The sequence below is a fragment of the Protopterus annectens genome, chromosome 2.part1, assembly GCF_019279795.1.
Source record: "Protopterus annectens isolate FY-2018-M chromosome 2.part1, PAN1.0, whole genome shotgun sequence".
In the NCBI taxonomy this organism is placed as follows: domain Eukaryota; kingdom Metazoa; phylum Chordata; order Ceratodontiformes; family Protopteridae; genus Protopterus; species Protopterus annectens.
In genome coordinates, this window is record NC_056729.1 from 770,624,654 (window position 1) to 770,637,734 (window position 13,081).

Below are 13,081 nucleotides of genomic sequence, written 5' to 3' on the forward strand. Positions count from 1 at the left end.
CTAGCCAGCTCTGTGGAGCAGAGGGACAGAGACCTGACAACCACCCAAGTGACCTGGGTTTCATCAGCAGTTTGAGCGTCTGAGATATTGGTGGTGGGATGAATACTCTCCTGGGCAATCCTCACATTCAATCTCTGGTGGAGGCCAGGGATGCAGACAGGGTAACTACCCTTAGAAGAAAAGGGAAGAGAACATTATTTGAGTCTGGATGATATGCCAGTATATCCCTGTAGCATGGATCAGAGAAAGTCTGTGTAAGTTAAGAGAGCTCAATAGACACAGTGGACGAGGGCAGGCACTGGTGGTAGTCAATGTTCAGTTGTGAGGGAGAAAAATATGAATGGTGAAAGCACGGAACAGATGTCAAAACATAGCAAAACAGGCAAATATATGTAACAAACAAAATGAGAACATATCACAGGTGTTTTCTAAGTCACATAAAGAAGACAGGAAAGAAGAAACAACTTGCTGGAGATGTGGGGATAAGGATCAGTACATATGCTTTTTGAATGTGTAAAAAAGTACATTTGGATTCCAACAAAGAAATGAAATTAATTAATTAACAGGAAAATTGAATTATTTTGACCTTTCTGTATAATGAGGATAATGGGGAATCTTCTAGGATGGACAGGAACACAGGAAATTAACAAGACACTTTTAATACTGGTTATTAAACAACACAGCTACACAGTAGAAAACTTCTAATAAACATTCATAAAAAAATAAATTTTAATTCTTGTAAGACATACTGTAAAAATGGTACAAGAGGAATGTGAAAAACAGAATGAAATGAAGTTATATAATATAGAGCATTCTAAACTGGGTATTAAGTAATAGTATAGCAATGACACACAGATGTTACATACACTATAAAATATTTGCAGAGGTTTCTACCCACACAAACAGAAAATGGTAAGCAGACAGAAATGTTGCAGTATGACTTAAATGTTGTCTTACTATTTAACATATTAAATTACTATTTTGCACTGACAACATTTTAACTGAATGGTGAATGATCTCTCTTGAATTGCTGAAAATCTTCTAAACAAGAAAAACAAACTAGATGAAGGCCTAGTAGAGGATGTAAACAAAGAAAACTCAAAAGCTACAATAGGGGAAAAAGTAACCTTCCCCCAAACATTTTTAAATACATTTCTAGTGTCATTCAAATGGGCACCGCCAATGCAAAACAGGACCTACATTAGTATGTAGCTACGAACACAGCACATAACCTGTGAAAGTTAATGTTGATAAAATAACGGTAACAACCACGTCTAATCCATGTAGGCATGCTTAGAAAGGAATATCTTATAAACTCAACTTGAAAAAAATAAACAGTATCAACTTAAAGTGCCTGCAGATGAATTGTCAATCTTCAGTTGTGCATGTCATAAAATGTATGAGATAGTAAATGAACCAGTGTGAAAATATGTACTGCAGACCACATTATCCATACTTAAGGAGAAGCAATTATAAGTTATGAGTAAGCCTAACAAGTCTTGCATGCGATGTGACGGGTAGAACGTGTATGCGTGTGCATGACTATGTATAAATGTATGTATATATATATATATATATATATATATATATATACACACACACACACACACACACACACATATACATATATGCAAATAATACTGTTGCTAAGAAGATGAAGTTAAGTTCAAATGTACAATTGCTGCTTTATTTAAAACTGATGATGCAGCATGTAAAGTTTCAAATCAAGCCTTGAAATTTCAGGTGAGCATCTCGGCACCTAGTAAAACATTTTTAATATATAACCTGCAAATATAACAAAAATGACTTTCATATTCTGAATTGGTCAGTAAAATTGTAGTGTAATACAGTAAAATCAAACTTCTGTTATGTAACACTCATAAGGAATAACCCTGTTAAATTACTAACTCTGAACATTATTTTGCTTCCGAGACTAACTAAAAGAAAATGCTTTAATGCTTTGTCTGTAGTACAACTCTTATTGGAATGAGGTTTCTGGGTAGGTTCTGATTTTCTGTGAAGTCATCTACTCAAAGAATACACAGTTCCTCTGAGAGAGTGGTTCTGATGAATGGGCAGGATACATTGAGGGCTGAGATGTTACCTTTATTAGATAAAGTTTTTTTTTTTTTTTTTTAATCAGATCAGTAATCAAACACAAACAATAGATTTCCTTCTACATGAATGTCCAAAATCTGTCAATTAACATCTTGTGGTAACCCTCTATGCTCACCCAAGCAAACTTTCCAATTACCATTCAAGTCACACCTAGTCTTTTTTTTGAATTTACAGAATGAAAAGAACATTTAATTATGTGTAATCCTATTTTTCTGTAGCCTGTAATAAATGATGCACCACATCCTTTTCATTAAAATCTGTCAGCTTAGCTGACATAAAATTAATTTGTTTCAGCGGTGAATTCTGGTACAATAACACATCAGTTAGCTAACTACTGACTGCAACTGCCAAGACACTGGATGCATCAATGTTCCTCCTAAATCTGTCCAGGAATCTGCCTTCCCTCTGAAAAGGAATAATCCCAAGCAGTACACAACTCTGTCTTACAAAGATAAAGCTGCCAGATATGATGGGTTACTTATTACATTTACAAAGTGAAATCTGTCTAACACACTACAATATCAATAGTTGTATGGGTCAGAGCCTCTGTCTAGATGTAAAATGTTAGGATTACAAAGATCTTAGGAAATTTTACACATTACAGGGATACGAACCACCAATTCTCACAACGTAAGTATCTTCAAATAATTTGTAGAGGGATAATTTACAGTGGCTCACTGATTTAAAATTTCTCCTCTACTGAATATATCATTAAAATTTACATCTTCGAGATGTAACCTAGACAATTGTCAGGGGGTCTACACACACACAGACTGAAGAAATTAAGGAGGCAAATGCTGAGAAATATAAAAATAATCCTCTTCCTCAGAAGAAAGAGGAAAGGATATCTTACTTCTCTTGCTCTTAGAGCAAGCAACCTTTGAACCCTTTCCAATACTCTGAACTAAGAGGTGCTATGGTCTTCTGAATGGGACCAGCACTGGTGTTTAATACTGACTGACAAAGGCCCCACCTCCAGAACAATGTACTGTTCAACAGATGAGAGTAAGGCAGGACAGTTGTCCCTATTTTGACAGGAATTTGAGTTATAATAGCTGGGATCATATCAGGCTCCTCCAGAAAGGAAATATCTGTCATCTTCAACTTCTTTCCCTTCCAGAACAATCCTAGGTAGGTACTGACTAAGGTGTCTTTTTAATGGAATATTTAAGTGGCCCAAAACCAGTGGATTCCTGCCATCATAAAGGCAATCTGTGCATCCTTGTTTTGGAGTGATAACAGAAAATGTGCAAGATTACAGCTTAAAAGCACTGACAGATGCTTAACAAAACTGTTATGTCATCAAAGGTGCTCAACATTTTTTTCCTGAATATGGAGCAAAATTATTACACTCCATGTATTGCAACTCTTACCTGACTATGCAGCTGAGCTATGCTTTATGCTCCTCAGTATACCAGCTGTCATGTTTTATTCAATAATTAAACCAGTCTTAGCAGCTACTTTAGGGGCTGTGGAGTAACTATCTTACAGCAGCTACAAAGCAGACAACATTCAGTACCTATTATTATTATTAGTATTATTTATTTGCATTTGTTTACCGGGAAGGTCCACTGGGCCAGGAGAGCCCACCTTCAGTGGAGGCCTGGGGAGAAAAGCTCCAACAAGGATTGAACAGCAAGCATAAAATGAACACCATGAAAATTAACAAAGCAATGACTGCTGATCTCTGGGCTGTCATAGTTCCTGTGTTGTCCATATCCTTATTTGGATAGGAGGAAGCTTCTTTGTTCACCAGTGGGAGTGGGAAGCACTGAGCAGCCTATTTGTCCCTAAAGGAGTGGTTCCAGCCCAGCAACTTGTAGTTTATTGGCCGTTTTGGGCCATTTCATAGCTCTTTCTAACCCCCTGCTATAAAGCCCGATTTTGCATGCTTTTGCGCGAAGTTGCACATAGCGCAGCATCGGGCAGCGCCGGTTAATCAAGTTTCAACTATTTCTGTCTCCGCTAAGTCTGCTCTTCAGTTTTTCCCTTAGAAACTGCTCTACTTTCAATCTAAACAGTCTATTCTCTATCCGAAAAGCCCAGCACTTGCTCCTAAAGCATTTTTACACAGGTAAAGCACTCTTAAACAAAAAGAAAGCACTACATCCACCTACAATCCCCTTGAGTACCCATTTCCCTATAGGTCCTTTCTGACTCAGTTACACAGCAATCCCTTACACTATTCTAGCATGTCGAAGGGTCAATTACTGGTGTCCCCTCCAGTTCAGCTGGTGAATCTGGGAATCTTGAGGCAATGTTACAACTGCCTCATGTACACAGACAACCCTCTCCTCCTCCTCCCAACAAATACAAATATATGTGAGAGATGCAACTATATAGACAAACTGGAGGCTGAGCTCCCTCGACTCAGTACTGGCAAAACCAGTCAGGAGGAGAAGGTAACCACACACACCACAAACCCAGTCTCACATAGACCCATCACAACTACAAACCAAACACATAAGCACACAAAAACATACTCAGAAACATACTCGGAGGCTCTAATTAAAAATCTACCAAAACAACAGAGGCCTCCAAAGCAGACATCCAAGCAACCACTACCTCAAAACATAGCACATGCAACACATAGTTCACAAAGTCAGTGTGCCAAACAGTCACAGCCCTTAAGGCCAAACAACATGCCTGATACACTTGTAATAGGTGACTCCATAGTCAGACACACTGACGTCCCGCTCACCAGACTGAACAAGGAAAAGGTTACAGTAAGCTGCCTGTTGGGCGCTAGAATCCGAGACATAACACAAGCACTCAGGTCACTCCAAAGCAAGTACAAATACGACTCACTCATTGTCCATGCCGGTGTGAATGACCTGAGACGTACCTCCCTGGACTACATGAAAAGAGACATAGAGGAGGTCTCTGATTATGTAGCCCAGGCCGGTATGACCCTGACCCTGAGCAGCATCTTACCCTCACCAAGAATGATGCCACAGTACAAAGACAAAATGATCAGCTTTAACAATTGGCTCATTTACTGGTGTCATTCTAAGGGGATCCAATGTCTGTCTGCTTGGGATGACATGCTTGACAAGCTGCGCTGCTTTGCAAGGGACGGCTTGCACCTGTCACCTTTGGGCTTCTGGATATTGGCCCAGGCTCTTTCCACCCCCATAGTGCCTTTTTTAGGCAAGGCTTAAAAGACAAACCCACCTCCCTAGAAAACACAAGTGGAAAAAAACTAAGGGTAATGCTGCTCAACGCCAGAAGTCTAAACCTCAAGATGCACGCTCTCGAAGCCCTCCTCAGTATGGAGAACATCGATGTCTGTGCAGTGACTGAAACCTGGTTCAAGGCTCCTGAGAGCACCCCAGCACTACCAGGTTATACCTCATATCATGCTTTTCGGCCTCAAACCTTGGACCAAACCACAAAAGGGGGGGGAGTATCCATATTCATCAAAGATACCCACACCTCCAGGTTAGTGGCAATGCATGAAGCATCGGAGACCATCCAGGTGCAACTAACCATAGGCAAAACTGCCCTACAGTTTGTAGCATGCTACAGACCACCCTCTCAAACTCAGGAACCCCACTCAGCCTTCCTGAAGACACTGGAGAGTATGAATGTCTCTCCAAATACCATCATATTGGGAGACTTCAACTACCCAAACATACACTGGGAGCATTACTCAAGCCCCAACACCCTAGCCCAAAGGTTCCTAGAATTCATAAACTCAAATGCGATGGAACAACTAGTCATCACTCCCACAAGAGGAGATAATATACTAGACCTGATTATCACAAACATGAGGGCACAATGCTCCACACCGGAAGTATACCCCTCATTGGTGAGATCAGACCATAAATTAATCTCACTGGAAATCCACATCCCGCCCCCACCCCCAGCATGAAAGACCACAGTAAAGAATTTCTCAAAAGCTGACTTCACACTTCTTAAGACTGAAGTGGTATCCTTCAAGGCCCCTGGACCAGTGGAAACCACAGCCCACACCGCTGAATACTTTATAAACGCTTTCTACGGACACCTTCAAGAATGCATGGATCATGCAATCCCAAATAAAACCAAGATCCATTCCCCCAAAGGCAGGCATCCTGTCTGGTGGACCCCAGCCATTAACAAGCTTTACAACAGGAGGAGGAAGCTACTACATGACAGAGCAAAATCTCCAAAAGGGAAGGCATCTCTGATCAGTACTAGCAAAAAACTACGATCACTCATAAAATCATCCAAGGCCAACTTTGAGAGAAAAATCGCAAAAGACACTAAAGACAATCACCAGGCCTTCTTTAGTTATGTTAGAAACCTGGGTGGAAACTCCCAGATATGCTCAGAGTTAGTCCAAAATGACAAAAAATACACTGAACCCACAGACATTGCCAACATACTGGCAGACAGGTTCAGTGCAAATTCCCCCCAAAAGGAGAAATATCTATCCCAGCAGAGTGTAGCCTCCCTGACATCTCTGATGCCCAGGTGAGAGCCGCCCTCTCCAAAGCTAAAAACACAGCATCAATGGGACCAGACGGTGTCCCAGGTTGCGTGCTACATGAACTCCAAGAGGAACTAAACCCTCACATAAGGCTGCTGTTTAATCTTAGCCTTACTACAGGATATGTACCCAAAGAATGGCGTACAGCAACAGTGGTCTCACTCCACAAAGGAGGTGCTTCTATGGACCTTGGAAATTACCGCCCCATAAGCTTGACGAGCCTGGTCTGCAAAACTATGGAGAGGATCATTATGGAACTCATAAACAAAGACATTGTGCACCTACAGACACTGGATCCTACCCAATTCGGCTTTGTCAAGGGCAGATCCTGCCTTTTGAACCTGGTCGACTTTTTTGAAACAGTCACTAAGGCCACTGATGAGGGTAACGCAGTTCACACAGCCTACCTTGATCTTGCAAAAGCCTTCGACACAATACCCCACTCGGGCATCATAGATAAGCTTACCAGCTTAAATGTAAACCCATATGTCATAAGATGGGTTGCAAACTGGCTCAAGGACAGAACCCACAAGGTCAGAATTGCTGGAGCCATGTCAGACTCTAAGCCAGTCACAAGCGGTGTCCCACAGGGCTCAGTCCTGGGACCCCTCTTGTTCGGCATTTATTTTTCTGAGGTGCAAGCAAACATAGGAGGATTGTGACTGACAAAGTTCGCAGATGACTGCAAACTGGGCGCCATAATTGATACTCCAGCGGACACAAGCATCCTTCAGAAAGGTTTCATAGAAACGGTGCCAGAGCCATGGCCTTAAACTGAACGCCAAAAAATGTATAGTCATACCCTTTGGGAAGAACAAAGTACCCACAAATTACCACATAGGTGGTAATCCATTAAGTACGGAAGAAGTAATCAGGGACCTAGGGACCCAAGTTGACAGTAACCTCTCATATGACACTCACATTGCCAAGGTGGTTAGGAAGACCTTCTACATTACCCACCTTATCATGAAAGGATTCACATCTAGATCAAGAGAGGTCATTGTGCCCCTACAGTCTTCCCTTAACAGGCCCATAATTGAGTACAATGCCCCATTTGGGATGTACCTTACCCGACACCTGCAGCAGTTAGAAAGACCCCAAAAGTACCTCACCAAGAGGATCAAGGGTCTCAAACATATGTCATATGCTGCCCGGCTGAAGAAACTCCAGCTCTATTCAGTCACATACCGCCTACTCAGAGGCGATCTATGCCTGATGTACAAGGCCATGTCCAATCTGGAATTAATGGACATGCTCCACCTCAGAAAATCCAAATCCACCAGAGCCACGAGAGCGAGAGATTTGAACCTCAACACAGAAATAAATAGGACATGCTGGAGGGACAGATTCATAACCCAGAGGCTCCCTACACTCTGGAACAGAATCCCAGTCCATGTTAGGCAGAGCCCGTCACTGACTCTCTTCAAGAGAAATCTTGACGAGTGGATGGGAGATCGTAGGTTTACCCCGGGGGTCATCTCTGTGTCACTACTAGACAGAGGCACAGTAAACTAAACCCTAAATGGGCATAGTATTCTCATTCCAAGGGGTGGTAAAAGCCACACACACTCTGGCTAGGCTTATAAATGTCCTAGGGCAGATAGCCTAGTATGAACCTATGAACCTATGACCCTATGAATAGTTTACGTGTAATGAGATAAAGAAGTTATGTATTTACCATAACGTTTCATGTGAGTTGTTCATCTTGCCTTCATTCTTTACTGATGGGTTCGGAACCGAACTTTCGGCTCTGAGTCGGCACCTACTGCAAAGCTCGAGGATTTCAAGTAGCTCAATGCCAAGTCCCTATCCCATGATGCACCCTGAGCTACCTCAGACCTTGTTTGCTGTGTAAAATAATACCATACGTCATTCTATAACTCCATAAAAGAGATGGTATAGAAGAGTTGAGTGATCAGGAAGGATCTAGCATCCCAGTCTTCTGAAAACCTAGGAGGGGGTAGGAGGGAGGGACGTAAGAATGAAGGTGAGATGAACAACTCACATGGAAAGTTATGGTAAGTACATAACTTCTTTATGTGAAGTTGTTCTCTCTCGCCGTTCATTCTTTACTGATGGGTAGTGTCCCAAGCACCATCAACCTCTGGAGGCTCATAGCAGTATACTTCTCAGGACCGTGGATCCAAAGGAGGCCTTGTCCCTAGAGGCCCTGTCAACTTTGTAATGAGTGATAAAGATGTGAGGTTTTCACCAAGTGGCTGCTGCGCAAATGTTATCAACAGGAAGTTTGGCAGAAAAGACAGATGACGTAGAAACTGCTAAGGTTGAGTGAGCTTTAATTTTATGCTGCAAGGGCATATTGGCAGATAAATAAGCAAAGGTGATACAGTCACATAACCATTTATACAGAGTTGTTTTAGCCACTGGCATACCCTTCCTGGAATCTGGGAATGAAACAAAAAGCTGGTCTGATTTCCTGAAATCTTTTGTTCTATCCAAATAAAATCGGAGCTGTCTGTGAACATCAAGTTTGTGCAGCATGTACTCTAAATTTTTGGAATGGTTGGGGAAGAAAACTGGCAAATCAATAATTTGGTTGAGATTAGTTTCAGTGCAAATTTTGGGTAAGAAAGAGGAGTATGTTCTAAGTGACACTCTGTCAGCATGGAAAATCAAATAAGGAGGCTTAATGGATAAGGCCTGAAGCTCAGTTTTCCATGACAAAAATATGAGGTCACATGAGGAAGCTGGTTCAAATGGCGGAAGAATTATGCGAGAAAGCATAAAATTTAGATTCCATGGAGAATAGGTAGATTTCACAGGTGGTCTAATATGAAAGGTCCCTTTCAGAAAGGCTTTGGATAATTTGTGACATAATATTCAATCCTTCAAATCCCAGATGAAAGTTAGAAATGGCAGCAAGTTGAACACGGCCTGTTGCTGCTGCAGCTCCTTTATTGAATATCATGGTTAAGAAATCTAGAACAGAGGCCACAAGGGCTTGGTAAGGATCAATATTGTTTTTAGCGGCCCCTACAGAAACTGTTTTCTATTTGCTGAGGTACAGCTTCCTAGCAGAGCATTTATGAGATGATAGGAGAATTTGTTTCATCTCACTGGAAAGGTTATGGAACCTAGTTATGATGGGAATTGGAGCAGCCAGGCTGTCAGCTTCAGGGACTGCAGAGAGGGATGAAGTTTCCCCCAACGAGTGCGTCAGAAGACCCAGAACTGGGTCCAGAATCCAGGGGTCCTCCAAAAGATGAAGTCAAAGGAAGGGAAACCAAATCTGACGAGGCCAATGAGGGGCTATTAGAATGATGGTCCTTCCCAGGGTTTTTGCTTTCTGTAGAACCTTGGGAATCAACAGGATTGGTGGGAATGCATAGAGGAGACCAGGGGGCCAATCATGAATGAGTGAGTCCCTTGGGGCTTCTCCCGGAGGGCGAAACAGGGTAAAGTAGCTTCTGCATTTGGTGTTCACGTGACTGACAAAAAGGTCGCAGCAAGGCTGGCCCCACCTGTGGAATATCCTATCCGCTATTTCCGTCTTGAGGGACCACTCGTGAGGAAATAACAAAAATTGCTCTGCTCAACTTGTCTGCTATCATGTTGGATTTCCCCGGGATGTGTATTGCTAACAGAAAGCGCTGATTGGAAATAGCCCACTGCCATACTCTGAGGGCCTCACGACAAAGGGGCTAAGATCTGATTCCTCTTGTTTGTTCAAATACCAGACCACTGACATGCTGTCCATCTGAATCACAATCGTACCTAGAGGAAGAGAGTCCTGGAAGTACTGCAACCCCAAAAGTACTGCTCTCATCTCTAGGACATTGATATGCAGATATGTTTCTTAATCAGTCCATGTGCCTTGGGCTATCTTTCCCTGAAAATGCCCCCCCCCTCACCCCATCAGGGAAGCGTCCGTGGTTACTGTGGCCACTGGAGGGGGGGTAGTACAAATGGGTGTCCTATCGTAATATGAAGTGAGGTCAATCACCACTGAAGATCCTTTTTGCAGGAATTTGTGATCATTATCATGTAAGACATGGGGAGCTCTTGGTAAGACCATTGAGTGTGCAGTAACTGAAACCTGGTTCAAGGCTCCTGAGAGCACCCCAGCTCTACCAGGCTATACCTCGTATCATGCATTTCGGCCTCAGAACTCGGGCCAAACCACAAAGGGAGGGGGAGTGTCCATATTCATCAAGGACACCCACACCTCCAGGTTAGTGGCAACACATGAAGCATCGGAGACCATCCAGGTGCTACTAACCGTAAGCAAAACTGATATACAACTGGTAGCATGTTACAGACCACCCTCCCAATCTCAGGAACCCCATTCAGCCTTCCTGAAGACATTGGAGGATATGAATGTCTCACCAAATACCATCATATTGGGAGACTGCAACTACCCTAACATAGACTGGGTGCATTATTCTAGCCCTAACACCCTAGCCAAAAGGTTCCTGGAATTCATTAACTCAAATGCAATGGAACAGCTAGTCACCTCTCCCACAAGGGGAGAAAATATACTAGACCTGATCATCACAAACATGGGGACAAAATGCTCCACACCGGAAGTATACCCCTCACTAGTGAGATCTGACCACAAACTAATCACCCTGGATATTCATATCCCACCTCCACCCCCAGCACAAAAGACTACAGTGAGAAACTTCTCAAAGGCCGACTTTACACTTCTCAAGACTGAGATGGTATCCTTTAAGCCCCCTGGGCCAGAGGAAACCACATCCCACAATGCTGAATCCTTCACAAATGCTTTCTACGGACATCTCCAAGAATGCATGGATCATGCAATCCCAAATAAAACCAAGACCCTCTCCACCAAGAGCAGGTGTCCTGTCTGGTGGACCCCAGCCATAAACAAACTGTATAACAAAAGAAGGAAGCTACTGCAAGACAGAGCAAAATCCCATAAAGGGAAGGCATCTCTGACCAGCACTAGCAAAAAACTACGTTCACTCATAAAAACATCCAAGGCCAACTTTGAGAGAAAAATCGATAAAGACACTAAAGATAACCATAAGGCCTTCTTCAGCTATGTTAGAAACCTGGGCAGAAACCCTCAGATATGCTCAGAGTTAGTTCATAATGACAAAAAATACACTGAACCCACAGATATTGCCAACATACTGGCAGACAGGTTCAGTGCAAACTTCTCCCCTCCCTCACCCCCAAAAGAAGAAATAGTTATCCCAGCTGAATGTAACCTCCCTGTCATCTCAGATGTCCAGGTGAGAGCCGCTCTCAGCAAAGCTAAAAACACAGCATCTATGGGACCTGACGGTATCCCAGGTTGCGTGCTACGTAATCTCCAAGAGGAGCTAAACCCGCACATAAAAATGCTGTTTAACCTTAGCCTTACTACAGGATATGTACCTGAATACTGGCGTACAGCAACAGTGGTCCCACTCCACAAAGGAGGCTCCTCTACAGACCCTGGAAACTACCGCCCCATAAGCTTAACCAGCCTGGTCTGCAAAGCTATGGAAAGAATCATTATGGAACTCATAAACAGAGACATCAGGGACCTACAGACACTTGATCCTACCCAGTTCGGCTTTGTAAAGGGCAGATCCTGCCTTTTGAACCTGGTTGACTTTTTTGAAATAGTTATTAGAGCCACTGATGAGGGCAAAGCAGTCCATACAGCCTACCTGGACTTGGCTAAAGCCTTCAACACAATACCCCACTCAGGCATCATAGACCATCTCAACAGCTTAAATGTAAACCCATATGTCACAAGATGGGTTGCAAACTGGCTAAAGGACAGAACCCATAAAGTCAAAATCGCTGGAGCTATGTCAGACTCAAAGCCAGTCACAAGTGGTGTCCCACAGGGCTCTGTCCTGGGACCCCTATTGTTTGGCATTTATTTCTCAGATGTGAAAGCAAACACGGGAGGGTTGTGGCTGACAAAGTTCGCAGATGACTGCAAACTAGGCGCCATAGTCGATACACCAGCTGACACATGCATCCTACAGAAAGGCCTTACTGAGACGGACAATTGGTGCCGAAGTCAGGTTTTAGGGAGAGGAGATTTAGCACAATAGCAGTGCCAGACAGAAGTAAGATGTTGTTTAAGGGACTTCATAAAGACACCAGGATTACTGGTGATTCTGATAGTAATGGAAGAGAGTTACATAGCTTAGAAACAGTAAAAGAATAAAGCAATTGTCCAGATGGAAGGTTAGGGTTTGTGACTTTGAGCTGTAGCTGGTTTTCAGATCTTAGAGCTCTGTTAGGATGGTACAAAGTCAGTATAGATGACAGAGAAGGGTAGTCTGAAAGTTTGTATATTAGTCTATGAGCAGTAAATAATTGTAAGTAAATGAGATGGTGTGGGAGTTCGAGCCAGCTAAGCTGATGCAGTGATGTACAGTGGTGATCTGAGAATTTAGTATTTGTTATGAATTTAGCAATTTTGTTATAGCATGTGTTGAGCTTAGACTTAAGAGAGGACTGGATATTGGTAAGGATACGGGCACTGTACAAAAGAGA

General features: G+C 42.7%; 1 protein-coding gene across 1 annotated transcript in view; it reads right to left on the reverse strand.

The window, feature by feature from the left end:
- CLOCK (clock circadian regulator) overlaps positions 1 to 13,081 on the reverse strand; it is a 2,173,159-nt gene that overhangs the window by 825,524 nt on the left and 1,334,554 nt on the right. The window lies entirely within an intron of this gene.